Raw genomic sequence first — 16024 nt, forward strand, 5'->3', positions numbered from 1 at the left:
TGAAAGTAAGTATATGTTAAAATCCAGCTATTCATTATAAAAGCTGTTAGCAAACTAGAAATAAAAGAGCGCTTCTTTAACCAAAAAAGAGTTATCTATTAAAAGGTCCCAGCAAATATTGCTTTTAATGGTGAATCTTGAAAAAGCTGATGTAATGATACAGGCACAAAGGGAGGGAACACAACTCCTGATCCAGACTCCAAGACTGCAGATACTGAGCTCCTCCCACCCCCACCACCTGCAAAGAGAAGAATGACAGGGAAGTCAATAGAGCTAATGAGGAAATGTAATACGGTGTTAGATAAGATCAACATAGAAATCCAATTCCACTTCAACATACTGCAACAAGCAGAAAACCTAATATAAGAAAAAAAAAATACAAGGCACCTAGAAGTATTTCTAACAAAAAATGAGAAAGACCTTTATGGATAAAAATTATAAAATACATTGAAAGACTTTTTTTCTTTGTTTGAGACAGGTTCTCACTCTGTCACCCAGGCTGGAGTGCAGTGGCACGATCATGGCTCATCGCAGCCTCCACCTCCTGGGCGATCCTCCCACCTTAGCCCCTCAAGTAGCTGAGACTACAGAGGCACGCCGTCACGCATGGCTAGTTTATGTATTATTATTTTTTAAAGAGGGGGTTTCGCCATGTTGCTCAGGCTGGTCTTGAACTCCTGAGCTCAAGCAATTCATTTGCCCCAGCCTCCCAAAGTGCTAGGATTACAGGTGTGATCAGGCCACTGTGCCTGGCCCTGAAAGACATTTTTAAATGGTCTACATAAATGGCAAGATAGCTCGTATTCAAGGATAGGAAGACTTACTGTTCTAAAGATAGTGATTCTCTCTAAACGGAACCACAGGTCCAGTGCAAGGTAGTTCATGATCTTAAAAGCTGATTATAAAACTACATGGAAGAAGAACTGAGAAGCAGTTGAGGTGGTCCCAAAGAGGGTAGATGCAGGTGCTTTGCAGATTACTGTGGAAAAAACAGGGTGTTCCGCAAATGCAGCTGGGACAAACACTTATCCTACTATTCTACGGGGAACAAAAAGATGGGATTCGTCCCTATTCACACCACAGGCCAAAATGGATTCCATGTGGATTAAGACTCAAATGTGAAAGGCAAAACTTTGAAATTTTTAGCAGACACTATTGGAAAATATCCTTGGAATAGAAAACTCAAGATGTGAAAAGTGCTTCTTACGACAAAATATGACGTTGTTACATCTGACTACATTTAAATTAAAATTTTCTGCTCACTAGACAGCCTTAAAAAGTGAAAGGCTGAATCTCAGAGGAGCTACTTTAACACAGCAACTGACAAAGGACCTGTATCCGTAACATGTAAGTAACTCCTATAAAGCCGCCAGAAGGAGAGAATTCCAAAGAATAGCAGAAGGTATGAATGGGCTTGTCACAGAAGACCCTGACGGCACGGAAAACAAAGGATCAAATGCCGGACCATGTTAGTGAGCACGGAAAGGCAAATCAGACCCCTGGAGACCCCACTTTACACCCACCGACCCAAGTATGGGTGGAGAGGCAGGGAGCGGGGGCGTGGGAGCAGCAGCAGCATGAATGAGACGGGGCCTTCTAGAACAGTGGGCTTTCTCATAGACAGCCGAATCTCGCTTTCGTGACCCAGCAACAAGCCCTCTCCTTAGTACAGCCACCCCTGAAAAATTCCTGCACGTCTACACAAGGAGAATGGTACAAGGATATTCATTATAGCAGCATTAACTACAAACGGCCCAAATATCAACAGAGCAACAGATAAACAGTGGAATATTGAGAGTGTAGAATTGTATCTGGCATGAAAGTGAACGAATCCCAGCCATGTGGAATGACGTAAATGAATCTTAGAAACAACGTTGAGTTAAAAAAATAAAAAAAAACAAAAACAAAAAAAACAAGCTGCAGAAAACGACGTCAGTATGATTTCGATTATTAAAAGCTCGGAAAAGCAAATCCAAACCGTATGCTGACTGAGGAAGCATACTTACACGGCAAAACTAGTTTTTTAAAGAAAGTAACTCAGTGCTAAACCCTATTCTCAGTGTTGTGTTTTGGGGAGTGGTGAATGGCTTTACTACAAACGTGTACATTTATTACCTGGCCTGTGAGCACAACAGCTTGGGGCTCCCTTGGAGGAGACCGGCCCTGCTTAAACCAGCACAGGGAAATGTCTTGCCCCACTTCCACCAAAAGTGACTCGTTTGTGACACAAGGTCCCCTTTATATTATCATAATAAAGGAGGAAACGCCAGTTTAGAGGACAGAGTGACGGCACAAAATCCTACCATCCTGAATTCCTGGTGACAGAGGACACTCAACAGGTGGGATAAGAACATTTATACAATGACCTGCTTGGGATCTGCGCCTGCAACGCGGCTGAGACCAGAACCCTCTCGAGTGAAAACCAACCAGCTCCTGCGGCACCTTCCACGGACAAGGACGAAAAAGCACTATTCCTTCGCCGGCCGACTCTTAAAGAGGATTTATGGCATGAACCTGATCACAGAAAACACACTCCACAAACACCGAGGGTCCTTTACACATGCCATCCTAAAAGAAGGTGGATGCTGGCCTGTCCTGCTTTACTAGACAGTATTTGAAAGGCTGGATGAAGCAATCTTAAACGTTACAATACCTGCAGATCAGAAGCCTGACTGCAGGGTAAAATCACCTAGCTTTCATGCATCGAAAATCACTTTCTCACAAAAAGATTCACTTACATTCCATTTTAAATGGATCTATTCAAAAATTTAAACAAAAATGTCTGACAGAAGAAAATATATTATTTCTTTCATCCTATTTTTAATATTATAAACAGAATTGTTGCCCTCACAATACAAAATCACTAAGCAGTATAAAAGCCAGCTTCCAGAATGCTGGAAAGAATTAGGCTCTGCCCTTCCTGAGAGCCCTGCCCCGTGCTTCTCCTGGGGGCCGAAAGTCCTGGTTGCTAACGGTGATGGTCCCCAGGGTGGTCCGGGCCCCTGCACACATCTTGACTGGGTTTAGTCAAATGAGGATGAAGAAATCCCCAGCACTGAGTTTTATCCTGAGATAAAAGAAACATCAAAGGAATCTGCATTTGAAATTGCCATTCCGTTAGTTTCTCACCTCACTTGGCTTAACTTGAATGATATGGTTGCCAGCCAACACCAGACTCCAATTCTTGGGACTTTGTCTGAAGCAAGGGCTGTGGTTTCTAAACCCAATGATTCAAAAGCTGAAGCTGCAGACACACCTTTAAATCCCAGGCAGTGACTTTTCCACTTTGCTTTCACTGAGCTGTCAGACGTTCTTAAGCCATATAACATATTCCCCAGAATCCAGCATCTTAAACTGTCTTCAAGGACTGCTATAACTGATCATGCCTTTGCTTTCAAAAATAAGCCCCCCAAAAAAGGACAAAAACAAACAAACCAGAGGCAGTGGCACCACGCGCCACCGAGGGGCTTCCTCGAGAGCAGTCCCGTGCTCTGCAGACGCTGAATTTAGACTTCAGCGTGAAGGTACAAAGGGTTCCATTCTCCTTAGCTGACTATTTCATCAAAAGCACAGGGTCACTTTTTAGGAAATATCCCTTAAGTGAAAAATGCTCTTGAAGACTTTGCTCTAATGTGACCGATGGGAAAGTTGGGAAAACGATGTTCTGTCTCACTAAAATTTTAATCTGTAAGCCCAATGATAAGCATTTTTACAAAGAAACAGATAAAAGTGATGTGAACTGGGATGCTTTAGATTTCTAGAGTATTCTTAGGAGCCAAAATCATCTCTAACCTTAATTGTGAGACTTGGTTGAAAGGGTCTTTCTACCCACGGCCTCCTAGCTGAGCTGGGCGGGCAGGGGGCATTTCCCTCTTGACATTTAAAGAATTGCTTCCTGTAAAGAACACAGGCTAGGGCACTGACCCGACTCCCTCAACCCCCTTCTAAAAGCAGTTTAAAAAAAAGAAGAAAAAAGGAAAAAAGATATAAATCTCTCCAAAAACACAGATCCCACAAGCAGACAGCAGCCATAGAATTCTGGAAGCCAGTCGGGGGCTGGCTGACCAGAGAGCTGAAGCCAGGCTGGTCTGAAGGCCAGAATGGCCCAGGGAAGGCTGAGCTATAAAGAGCATGTGACCCCTCATCCCTTCTGCCCCCCATACAGGGACCAACCCCATTCCCCCAGAATTCCCCAGGCTTGGTGCTATCAGGCTGAGGGCAGGAGCGCCAGCATGGGCAGTAAACAGGGGCAGGGAGAGCTGACATGCCAAGGGGTGAGGCTGTGTGAGCCAGGCCCGGACTCCAGGGAGGAGCTGACAGGGTCCTCTCTGGGCTAAGAGAACAGGACAACAGGCAGTGGCATCCAGGACCACCAGGAAGTGATCAGGTCCCTGTCTGCCACCTGGCCAGGAAGATAAGCAGTCAACATGCCCCGCCCAGCTTGTTAGAGACTCACTCTTAGACGCTGGCCAGCCAGGATCACCAAACATTTGGGAAAGACTCTAATTTGAAAAACAGAAAAGCAGACCAAAACAAAGGCCCCCTCTAGCCTCTGTACCCACGTGGGTTCCAGTCTGTTGACTTGTTCACTTCTTTACTGTCTGCCCCTCCCTGCAATCGCCCAGGAAAACGCAAAGCTGGAGGAGGTGTGGCATCTGGGTTGCTCTCTCTGGTCCCGCCAGTACCCAGAGCTGTCCCCAGAATATGAGACGGCCACGATGCTGGAGGGAAGGACAAGGGTGAGGAGGAGGAGGACTTAGCACAGCTCATCAGTCCCATAACAGCAAAGTAGGGGCCAGGGAGGGGCGGGCGGGGCCACAGCCACAAGGACAGATGCTGGGTAGCCAGGAGGAATGCTGAAGGGTCAGCTGTGGCGGATGCTGAAAAAGAACGCACTCAGCAACGGCCACGAGGTTTCCTTAAACCCAACAGCACAACTCAGTGGTGCCGGTGCCCCTCATTCCCTGCTCGCTGAAGACTGCTACTCAAGTTCAACCACTCACTGAAGGATCGAGCTCTCCAGAAGAAACTTCTGGACCCTACACATTCACAAACAAGCCTGCTACTGTTGCTACTGCATCTGGAATTCACTCGGGTTCTGGAGGCCCATCTATTGTCTATCCCCAAAAGCCTGTGTCTGCATAGTCACACCAGCTTGTGTTTTTCCAGCTCGGAGAGTGGCCGGAGCCACTACCCAACTCCAGCAACAAAACTCCTGATGTGCTTACGCTGGAAAACCCAGCATCAGGGTTCCCAGGAGAAAAACCAAGGGGAGACGCACAGGACAGCCCACATTCAGCACACACTGAAATAAAAGCATGGAACACACACTGCCTGACAGGGACAGAGTGAGCCTTCATCTCCAGCTCCCTGGAGCGCTTGCAGTGCACAGGGCAGGGCCTGCCCTCCATGAGTACATAGCTGGATGAGGGGGACCCACAAGAAAGCAGAAAGCTATGCAAAGCATGTGCCTAACCGCCTGCTAGTCCCCATTTCACCGATGTGGAAAACTGAGGCATGGAGGTAGAGAAACCTGCCTAGGTCACACGGATGGGAGTGAAAAGCTGAGTCTGGCTGACGTAAAGTTGACAGGCTCACTCTGGGTGTTAGCTTCTTGTGCGTGATGCGTGTGACCCATTACTATAAACTCAATGGCTTGAAACAACGTATGTTTATTATCTTACAGTTTCGGAGGCCAGAGTCTGACATGGGGTTTACGGAGCGAAAGTCAGAAAGCCAGGAGGGCTGTGCTTCTTCTGCAGGCTCCAGGGGAGAATCTGCTCCTGGCCTTCTCCAGCTTCTGGAGGCTGCCATGTCCCCTGGCTCCTGGTCCCTTCTCTCCTCAACACCAGCCCCTGCGTGGCCCTGTCGACGCTCTGTCTGCATATCTCCTCTGACTCCGATCCTCTTGATTTCTTCCTTAAAGAACCCTCGTGAAGACAAAGGGCCCACCCTGATGATCCAGGACAACCTCCTCATCTCCAGTGAGTAACAACCCCATCTGCAGAGCTCCTTTGGCCGGGTAAGGTTACACAGTCACAGGGGCTGAGGATTAGCTGAGGGACATTTCGGGGGTTCCATTATTCTGTCAACTGCACTCTGGCTCCTTGGCCGAGATCAGACTAGAGGGGCAAGAACAGAATTGGGGCCAGGTGAGGAGGCACCTGCAACAGCCACATGGGTGACACCTGTGGCTCGCCACGCGTGGCAATGCTGGAGCTGTGAGCAGCGGCCAGGCTCAGCACACATGTTGATAGCTTTAAAGAGGTATATTTTACACTCTGCCCTTCTCAAATGTACAATCCAACAATCTTTTAGTAGATTTACCAAGATTTTAGAACATTTTCACATTTGACTGGGACCCTTCCCTCTGCACACACTTTAATGGGCAGCTGCCAGTGCTGGCTGACAGGCCATGCGTGGGACTGGAGAGAAATAGGAGTCAAGGGGACTCTTGGGATCCTGAGCCTGGAGGTTGCCCTGAGTAGGAGAGGCCGCGGGAGAAGCAAGTTTGCAGGGGAAGATCAGGAGCCTGCTTTCAAACTTGCTGAGTCTGAGAACGCCCAGCTGGGGATCGACGGCAAGCAGGCTCTAGGATCTGGAAGGCAGGTGAGATCCAGGCAGGAGCCAGACATTCGAGCGGCAGAATCAAGATGGTGTTGTGATCTATGATTTGACTGGATGAGGCCAGGAGATCACCAAGGGAATGACTCAGTGGAAACAAGGAGTGGGCCGGAGACGAGCCCTGGGGCGCTTGGATGTGATGATGCTGGAGAGATAAGAAAAACCCACCAAGGCACCTGAGGACTGGTGGCCAGGGCAGGGGAAGGTACCAGGAGCATGTGGTGTGGTAAGGAGGTGCTTCCACCAAGTCAACACTGGTGAGAGGCCATGGGCTGAGGCCGGGCATGGAAGCTGGCAACAGGGAGTCACTGGTGACACGAAACCAGGGGCTGGCTGCTGGGAGCCCAGAGAAGCAGGGTCGACGCCCCAGAAACCTGGGCTCCCTGCAGGCCAAAGTGCCCTCCCTCATCTCACCTGAAATCAACAGGGAAGGCACCAAAGACCGTGGCCAACCTCCTCACATCTGGAGAGGGCAAGGGCTCAGGACGGGGCTGGCTCAAGGCGCAGGGAGATCGAGTTCTGCCCACCTGGACTCCATCTCTCTTCTCTGGTCAACAACATGAATAGCGGCAACACTAGGAGACATCCCCGCAGGAAATGCCAGACCTCTCTCTAATCTCCAGACAGCAGACACCCCTTCCCCACTAACCAAAACAGAAACAAGACACAAAAACTTCAAAACAAGAAAGTGTGGACTGGCAAAGCTGTCTGCACCAGCGCCTCTGCACCGGGCTCCCTGGAGGACGCGGTCATCAGCTCCGCGCAGGCACTGGGGGTCTGCGAATCTTGGTTCATAAGAAATCACCCTGAATAAATAATGAACGGTGCAACCTCTCTGGAAGGCAATTTGATAATGTGTGTTAAATTCCCCAAGTAAATATTTATGCCATTGGCTCGACTCATAAAAGTTATGATATATTCATAGAATGCACCCAAATTTATTTTAAAATAATATGTACTTTTAACACATTAAACCCTAATTTGTTTAAAAAAATCAAACATATATACTCTTCAGCATATATATGTACATGTGCTTACATTGTATATAGCTTTTACATTTTAATTAGGGCCATATTATGCATGCTTTTCCCCTAGTAATCACTGTGAGCACTTTCCACATCAATGAATATAAAAACGCACATGTTTATATATATACACACACACACATAGATATTCACACATACTCACATATGTACATGTATATGTAGTATTTATGCGGAAGATTCCATTCAAGAACAAAAATGAAATGTTCTCACACATCTTCCCAGAGGAAAAAAAAATAAAAGAAAAAGTCTCCAAAAAACCTTGGCACTAAGAGCTGATGTTCTCATGTTCTGACCTTAAAGACAACTGGCGATGAGGAGCAAGACGATGAGGAGGGCGCCCTACCAGCCCTGATCTTGCCCTCTCAGGACACCTGGGGACACAGGTGCTCACTGTCCACACCTGCTGCGCTGCAGCCCACTAACAACCAACACCTTCTGAAGAAGAGAAGGCTTGGTTTAACCGAGTTTTTAATTTTATGTGATGCTGAATATTTACGGTATGAACATCTGAGCCTTTGCTCTTGAACTGAATGTCCTTCCAGGAACACAGCTCCTTCCCTGGGTGAAGCTCCACCTGCCAGACCCTCCGCCTTCACTCTGCCCTGCTGCACTCCTTCCTCCTGTGGGCTACTTGGGCCCCTGGGAACAGGACTGACCGGGAAGGGTGTGTGTCCTGCCCCTTCCCTGTGCCGGGATGGGAGTCTGGTGAGAAGGGGGTGCGCAGGGCTTCCACCCGCCATACTCGGCATCTTTCTAGGCAAGTCAGAATGTGCACAGGAAGGAAGCTCTGACTAAGCTACGTCGAACTATTCTCAACAATTTCTAAATGACACAGTCCCTGGTTTGTCAGAAGAGAAGTAAGTAGCAAAAGACAGGTGACTGCATTCACGCCACTTTCCCTTCCCCCAGTGTAACCCCAAACCCCGAGCCCCCTTACAGCTCTCCTATAGAAAGGGAGCCTCCTTGGCAGACATTCTCACACCCTGGGCCATGGCAGGCTGCGGGCACTGGGCCTCAGGGTGGGCTCAGGAGGACACACCTCCGCAGGGCTCCAAAGGGGACCCGCTGGTGGCAGAGCCTGAACACAGCACAGGCGGGAGCAGGGTCTCCAGGAGCCGGCAGCATCGCTCCCGGAAGCTCTCCAAAAGCAAGAGGCCCGTCTACTCCCCTTCATGGTGGATAATCAAGCGACCAGATCTTCAAACCCAACTTTCCAAAACCTACTGGTTAACCTAAAATTCCTCACATTTTAAATGGAAATGGTAATGAAACTGAAATTTGGGGGAAGAAACTTAATGTATCTGTTTTCTCATTTTTCTCAGTGATAGAATCAGTAACCATTTTAAGGCTAATAACTTGATAAATGTCAGTCTAAATATATTATTTATATGTTATAAAGAGAATCACCAAAACTCAAAATAACACTGCAAGTAACAAAATCAGAAGGTTGGAGAAAAGAGACGGCAGAAAGTGTCTGTGCCGACGGGCTACTCTCTCACATGGTCTGAAGGTGCTGGAACAGGAAAGCACAGTTTAGGGAAAGCGTATGAGCTCATAAGAGTTCACACAATAAGAACTAAAAAGAGAGCACGGCCTTCCAAATCACCAGAAGGAAGAGAAACCACACACACCAGACCAAATAAAAGGTAAGAAAGCCCATATCCAAGAAGTCAAATAGGAAACAAAACAAGAAGCATTCACAACAGAAAACAGGGTCGGGCACAACAGCTCACGCCTGTAATCACGGTGCTTTGGGAGGCTAAGGCAGGAGGAGGATCGTTTGAGGCCAGAAGTTTGAGACCAACCTGGCCAACATCATAAGACCCCATCTTTACAAAAAAATTAAAAAGTCAGCCAGCAGTGGTGACACGTGCCTGTGGTTCCAGCTACTTGGAAGGCTGAGGCAGGAGCATTGCTTGAGCCTGGGAGGTAGAGGCTGCAGTGAGCCATGATCATGCCACTGTACTCCAGCCTGGGCGACAGAGTGAGGCCCCATCTCAAAAAACAAAAACGGATAAACAGAATATAAAATTGGATGAAAATTTTAGGAGAAATATGTCCATTTTATCAACATTCATAAATAACACAGAGTCACATGAAAATTATCAGATTGGATAAAAAACAGGATTGAACAATCATTATATTAAAAACAAATCCATACTGGTACCAAAACAGAGATATAGATCAATGGAACAGAACAGAGCCCTCAGAAATAACACCGCATATCTACAACTATCTGATCTTTGACAAACCTGAGAAAAACAAGCAATGGGGAAAGGATTCCCTATTTAATAAATGGTGCTGGGAAAACTGGCTAGCCATATGTAGAAAGCTGAAACTGGATCCCTTCCTTACATCTTATACAAAAATTAATTCAAGATGGATTAAAGACTTAAACATTAGACCTAAAACCATAAAAACCCTAGAAGAAAACCTAGGCAATACCATTCAGGACATAGGCATGGGCAAGGACTTCATGTCTAAAACACCAAAAGCAATGGCAACAAAAGCCAAAATTGACATATGGGATCTAATTAAACTAAAGAGCTTCTGCACAGCAAAAGAAACTACCATCGGAGTGAACAGGCAACCTACAAAATGGGAGAAAATTTTCGCAACCTACTCATCTGACAAAGGGCTAATATCCAGAATCTACAATGAACTCAAACAAATTTACAAGAAAAAAACAAACAACCCCATCAAAAAGTGGGCGAAGGACATGAACAGACACTTCTCAAAAGAAGACATTTATGCAGCCAAAAAACACATGACAAAATGCTCACCATCACCGGCCATCAGAGAAATGCAAATCAAAACCACAATGAGATACCATCTCACACCAGTTAGAATGGCAATCATTAAAAAGTCAGGAAACAACAGGTGCTGGAGAGGATGTGGAGAAATAGGAACACTTTTACACTGTTGGTGGGACTGTAAACTAGTTCAACCATTGTGGAAATCAGTGTGGCGATTCCTCAGGGATCTAGAACTAGAAATACCATTTGACCCAGCCATCCCATTACTGGGTATATACCCAAAGGATTATAAATCATGCTGCTATAAAGACACATGCACACGTATGTTTATTGCGGCACTATTCACAATAGCAAAGACTTGGAACCAACCCAAAAGTCCAACAATGATAGACTGGATTAAGAAAATGTGGCACATATACACCATGGAATACTATGCAGCCATAAAAAATGATGAGTTCATGTCCTTTGTAGGGACATGGATGAAATTGGAAATCATCATTCTCAGTAAACTATCACAAGGACAAAAAACCAAACACAGCATGTTCTCACTCATAGGTAGGAATTGAACATTGAGAACACATGGACACAGGAAGGGGAACATCACACACCGGGGACTGTTGTGGGGTGGGGGGAGGAGGGAGGGATAGCATTAAGAGATATACCTAATGTAAATGACGAGTTAATGGGTGCAGCACACCAGCATGGCACATGTATACATATGTAACTAACCTGCACATTGTGCACATGTACCCTAAAACTTAAAGTATAATAATAATAAAATAAAATAAAATAAAATAAATAAAATAAAAACAAATCCAGTGTAAGGCTCAGATTAGACGGGTAAAAAGCCCCAAAAGGCAAATAGAAACAAATTGAAATGTGCAATCGAGATATCGGTATCACAAAGATTAAATCCAACACTAAATATCAAACAGATTTGCCCATTTCCTAAGTATAAAGCATGCAATCTACAAAGAGGATGGAACTGTCTGAGGCACACACTGTGGGTACCTTCGAGTAAAAACACAGAACACACAGAATGCAGACACACATGGTCAGCACTAGATATGAACTCGCTCTTGTACACTCACGGCAGAGCAAACACACAGGAGGTGTGCATACAGAGGATGGGAATAGTACAATTCTTACTTCAGCCAACAGATAGGCCTCGAACCTCTTATCATTAAGCCATGTATGCGTTTTGCTGCAAGCCCCCATGAAACATTTACAAAAACCAATGCCACATAAAGAACACAGTTTCCAAATACACACAGTGTAGACTAAACACTGGAACACACTGCAACAGAACCAGAAATAAAACCAGGAGAAACAAAAATCCAACCATGGGAAAAATGAGTCTCTTTCTCTTAAACGCTTCAAATTCTAGTGAAAGTGGTAAAAATTTATAAAGTAATGAACACATCACATATCGAAAATTGTAGGAATTGCCTAAAATTGAGCTCAGAGAACAATGAAAAGCTGCCTACATGTAAGTAACTACAAAACGAACCCAAACAAATAAAAACATTAGACTCAAAAAGTTAGAAAAACAACTAGAAAATTAAAGCATACATTGTGCACTGAAAAAGAGGAAGAAGATAATAAAGATGAAAGAAATCCGACAGATTGCGGATCTAGGCAGAAGCAATAAAGCCTACGGTAGGGACAGTTTGTGCTTCTTAGGGGAAGACAGTGACCTTGGAGAAGATGGTGCCAGAAGACTCTTAGGAACTGGTCAGTGGCCTTTCATCATGAAAATCTTCAACGACACACAGAGTTAGCGAGAGGAATATAATAAACACCCACGTATCCAGCTACCACAATGATCAACCTTAGTCATTCAGCTTCATCTACGAACATCCATCTTTTTTTCTTTATTTCTAATCCCATGGAATGACACATCTCAACTTTAAATGGATAACAGATGGGAAACGAGTCATATATTTTATTAAAGGTTTCTCACACTAATATTGTGAATTTAAAAGATAATTATAGATTCACAGGAAGTTGCCAAGAAAGTCCAGAGAGGTTCCAGGTACCCTTCTACCAGGTTTCCCCCACTGGTTCCACCTTCTGTAGCCAAAAAAAGCCAGGGACCGACCTTGGTACCGTGTTGTCATCATGACCAAGGCGAGGTACTCCCTCACCACGAAGACCTCCCTCCCACCAGCCCTTGGACTCAGCTCATTCTGCGGGCGGTGACATGTGACCCGCTGAGTGAAGCACAGAGGCCTCACCGCCCTGTCTCTCTTTACCTTCCCCGTTTACAGTCGCCTTAAATGATTCCTCCACATGAAGGAGAACCCTGTCAGATGGTATCAGTGTTCTTGCGAACACCATTTAGAAGAATAAAAGAGAAGCGAAGGGGATGGAGCGGACATCGGCCCGTTCTCTGACATAAACCGCTGAGGAAAGCCAAGGTCTGTGCACAGGAGGGGGGGTCACCATGGTGCCACCTGACACCACATCAGGGGAGGAGATGGGAGCATTCTGGGAAACCCTCTGGAAAAAAAATCACAGCTCCAACCAACAAAGCTAAGAGCATCTGGTTACCCCACAGGGGCTACTGAAATGCAAAGCAAAACAAAAAAGACAGGAGTGTGGCAGGAGCTTCGGAGACCCTGTGCCCCTCCCCGGGGGTTGAGTGGCCGCCTGGGAAGGACGGCCCATGCCCATCTCTGTGTCCTCAGCACTCACCGCAAGGCCTGGACTCAACTGTGTCACGAGTCACCTCGAGTTGCGCCTCAAAGTGCGCTGAGAGTGGGACTGGGACACACACACACACACACACACACACACACACACACACACACACACAGCCTTCAACTGAAGAACAGCTACTTCCGCATCTGTCCACATTCTTAAGGGTCCCCTAAATGTATGACAAACTCAAAAATCTCATTTTTCAGCCAGTCATCGTGGACGAGAGCCATTTTTATAATGCACACACAACTTGATGTGATTCTTTTCTGGTGAATATTTCTTTCAAAAGGTCCTATTAAATGACAAGCCGAAACTATTGAAGCTATCACGAACTTTGAGGAAATAAAACTTTCCTTAACAGGTCACTTAAAAGGCTTTTTTTCTTCTGAGTAATAAGCTGTATCAACAACGCAGCAAGCTTTACTCAAAAACGTATTCCAAATTTGATTCGAACAGAAAATAAAGTCCTTCCTTGCCAGCATTAAATCCAAATGCGGCAGTAAACTTGCTGCCATAAGGGGCTCCAAAGACCCTTCCCACCCAAGGGATGACACCCTGTGCCACCGCAAGGCCAGAAACAGATCAGAAACGCCTCCCTTCGCTTCCCTGGCTTTTACGGCGGCCTGTGATGTTATTCTCGTGGAATTCCGTGTGCAGAGTCCCTGGGTGCTGGCCGTACCAGCCAGGGCTGTATCTGGAGGGAGCAAGACCATCTGTGTGCTTCTGCTCCACAATTTAATGAAAACGCAAGTGTTAGATTTTTTCCCTGCTCCCTATTTCAGAACTATCCTTAAAGCTCCTTAGAAAATCCTTTTAATGTTTCTAATTTGTTCTATATCCCCAGGAAGAAAAAAACATCTTTTGGAAATATTTGCAAGCTCAAATTGAGCAAGAGCTGAAAATAAAAACCTGGCATGCAGTTGGTAAGTTGGCTTTCAAGAAGTGCACAAATGTACTTCCTGGAAACTATAAATAGAACCAGGCCTTACCCCATACCAAAAAAAAAAAAAAATGGTGAAATGTGCTTTAAGTTCTCATATAGAAGCGCAGCCACGAAAGACAAGCATGACCTCCAGAAATAACAGACAGAACCATCCGTCTGAGATGCTGCTACAATCACGTTATGGACAAAGCATTCCTGGAAAATCTTTCTAAGACTCTACAATTCCAATGCAAAAGCAATCGAATAGAAACAATAACAAAAAACTAATGTTTCAGGACTGAGCACGAATTTAAAGTATTTTTGCTTTGTGATCTCCTTTCGTCCTCACAGCCCCCTGAAGCAGGTCCCAGCGGGGACCTGGGTATCACAGACGGGAGATGCAGCCAGTAAGCATTGTCACCTGGATTCAAAACTGGCCACACCTCCTGGAACACCACCACCTCCCTGAAGCCACTGCAGCCCATCTCTCTAGCCTGCTCACACCAGCACAAGTTACACGTTACTCCTGAAAGCTATCCAAATACCCTAAACCCAATGGATAAAAATGTATTGTCTGAAAATTAAAAATAGTTTCAGTGGTCTAGGAAGCCTACAAATCCCACTGCAGTTGCTCTTGCCTTCTCAGTTACGTAAGGTCAAGTTTACATAAGAACGCATTTCAGAATTTCCTTCTTAGCAACCTCCAAACGTTTGGTTATGTGTTTCACCTAACAGCTGGGCCAAAGTAGGAACCACTATTACTTAACAGTAACAGTTGAAATATTTAAAAATAGAAAACATTGGAGAAGAAGAGAGGGCACCAAGGAAGAGGCCTGAAGGAGGTAACCCCTCTCTCTGGGGCGAGCCGGCCTCTTCCAGGCAGCAACGTACATTCCGCCGGGGCTTTCTGGAGACCGGCGTGGGCTGCAGCATCTTTCAAGGGCACTGCGGGTCACTGGGGGTGGAATAATCCAGCAGGCAGGTGGAAATGCAGAAGGCAGGGGGCTGGTTCAGACTTCTGTCCAGAAAAATCACCTGGGCAGCTTGTTAAAAAGTGACTTACGCCTCCCAGCCTCAGTTCCTGAACCAGTAACTACTGTGTGATGTCCCCAGGGGCATTAAATGCCAATGAACACACAGTACGTAGCTGAGTGACAGATGGGTGGCCTTGGTAAGGGGACCTGTGGCCATCAGTGTCCTCATCATTGCTGTAATTAGGAGCAACCACGAGTCCCACTTTGAGCAGGACCTTGCTGCTGGCTGTGGAGGCTGTGCGCTCACACTCTCTGCCCAGCAAAGATCCTGGAGCCAGTAACTCTCTTGCCAGCAGGAACACTTTACAAAGTAGGATGTGGTAGAAGATGCATGCTAGCACTAAGCAAACATTGTTTTAAAAAAAAAAAAAAAGGGAAAAGAAACAAAGTCTACTTTGTGGACCTTGCACGGCGGAGATCCACTGCCCGGGAGAGTTCATGTCCATGTATCTTTCTGCTATGAATGCCCAGCGCAGGCCCCTCCCACGTTCAGCTCAGGCTCGCCAACGCCTACCCCTCAGTGTTCCAAACTGGGTGCCTTTGAAAGCACTGCACAGATCCATACTAATCCTCATCCCAGCGCAGGGTCCACTCCACCCACATTCCCCATGAATTCATGCAACTCCATCAGCAGTGCTTAAAGCCAAAAATCCTGAGGTCACCCTCGACTCTTCTGTTTCCTGCACAGCCCATCTGCAGGCTAAGGAAATCCCATCTACGTCAGATATCTCTAGAATTTGTACCATTTTCTACATTCCCACTCCACCTACCCGGACTGAGCCCCATCCACTGCCTGGGTTGCTCCCAGACCCTGGTGGGTCTCCCTGCTCCTCCGATGCCTGTCCCACGTGGCCACTGCATTCTCTGTGGCATACGTCACGTGGTGTCGCTTCTCTGCTCAGAACCTCCAGGAGCCTCCATGTCACTCAAAGCCATGCC

At 46.2% G+C, this 16024-nt stretch overlaps 1 protein-coding gene across 20 annotated transcripts in view; it reads right to left on the reverse strand.

Moving 5' to 3' along the window:
* HDAC4 (histone deacetylase 4) overlaps window positions 1-16024 on the reverse strand; it is a 363062-nt gene that overhangs the window by 169053 nt on the left and 177985 nt on the right. The window lies entirely within an intron of this gene.

This window comes from Pan paniscus, chromosome 13, assembly GCF_029289425.2.
Source record: "Pan paniscus chromosome 13, NHGRI_mPanPan1-v2.0_pri, whole genome shotgun sequence".
Lineage (NCBI taxonomy): Eukaryota > Metazoa > Chordata > Mammalia > Primates > Hominidae > Pan > Pan paniscus.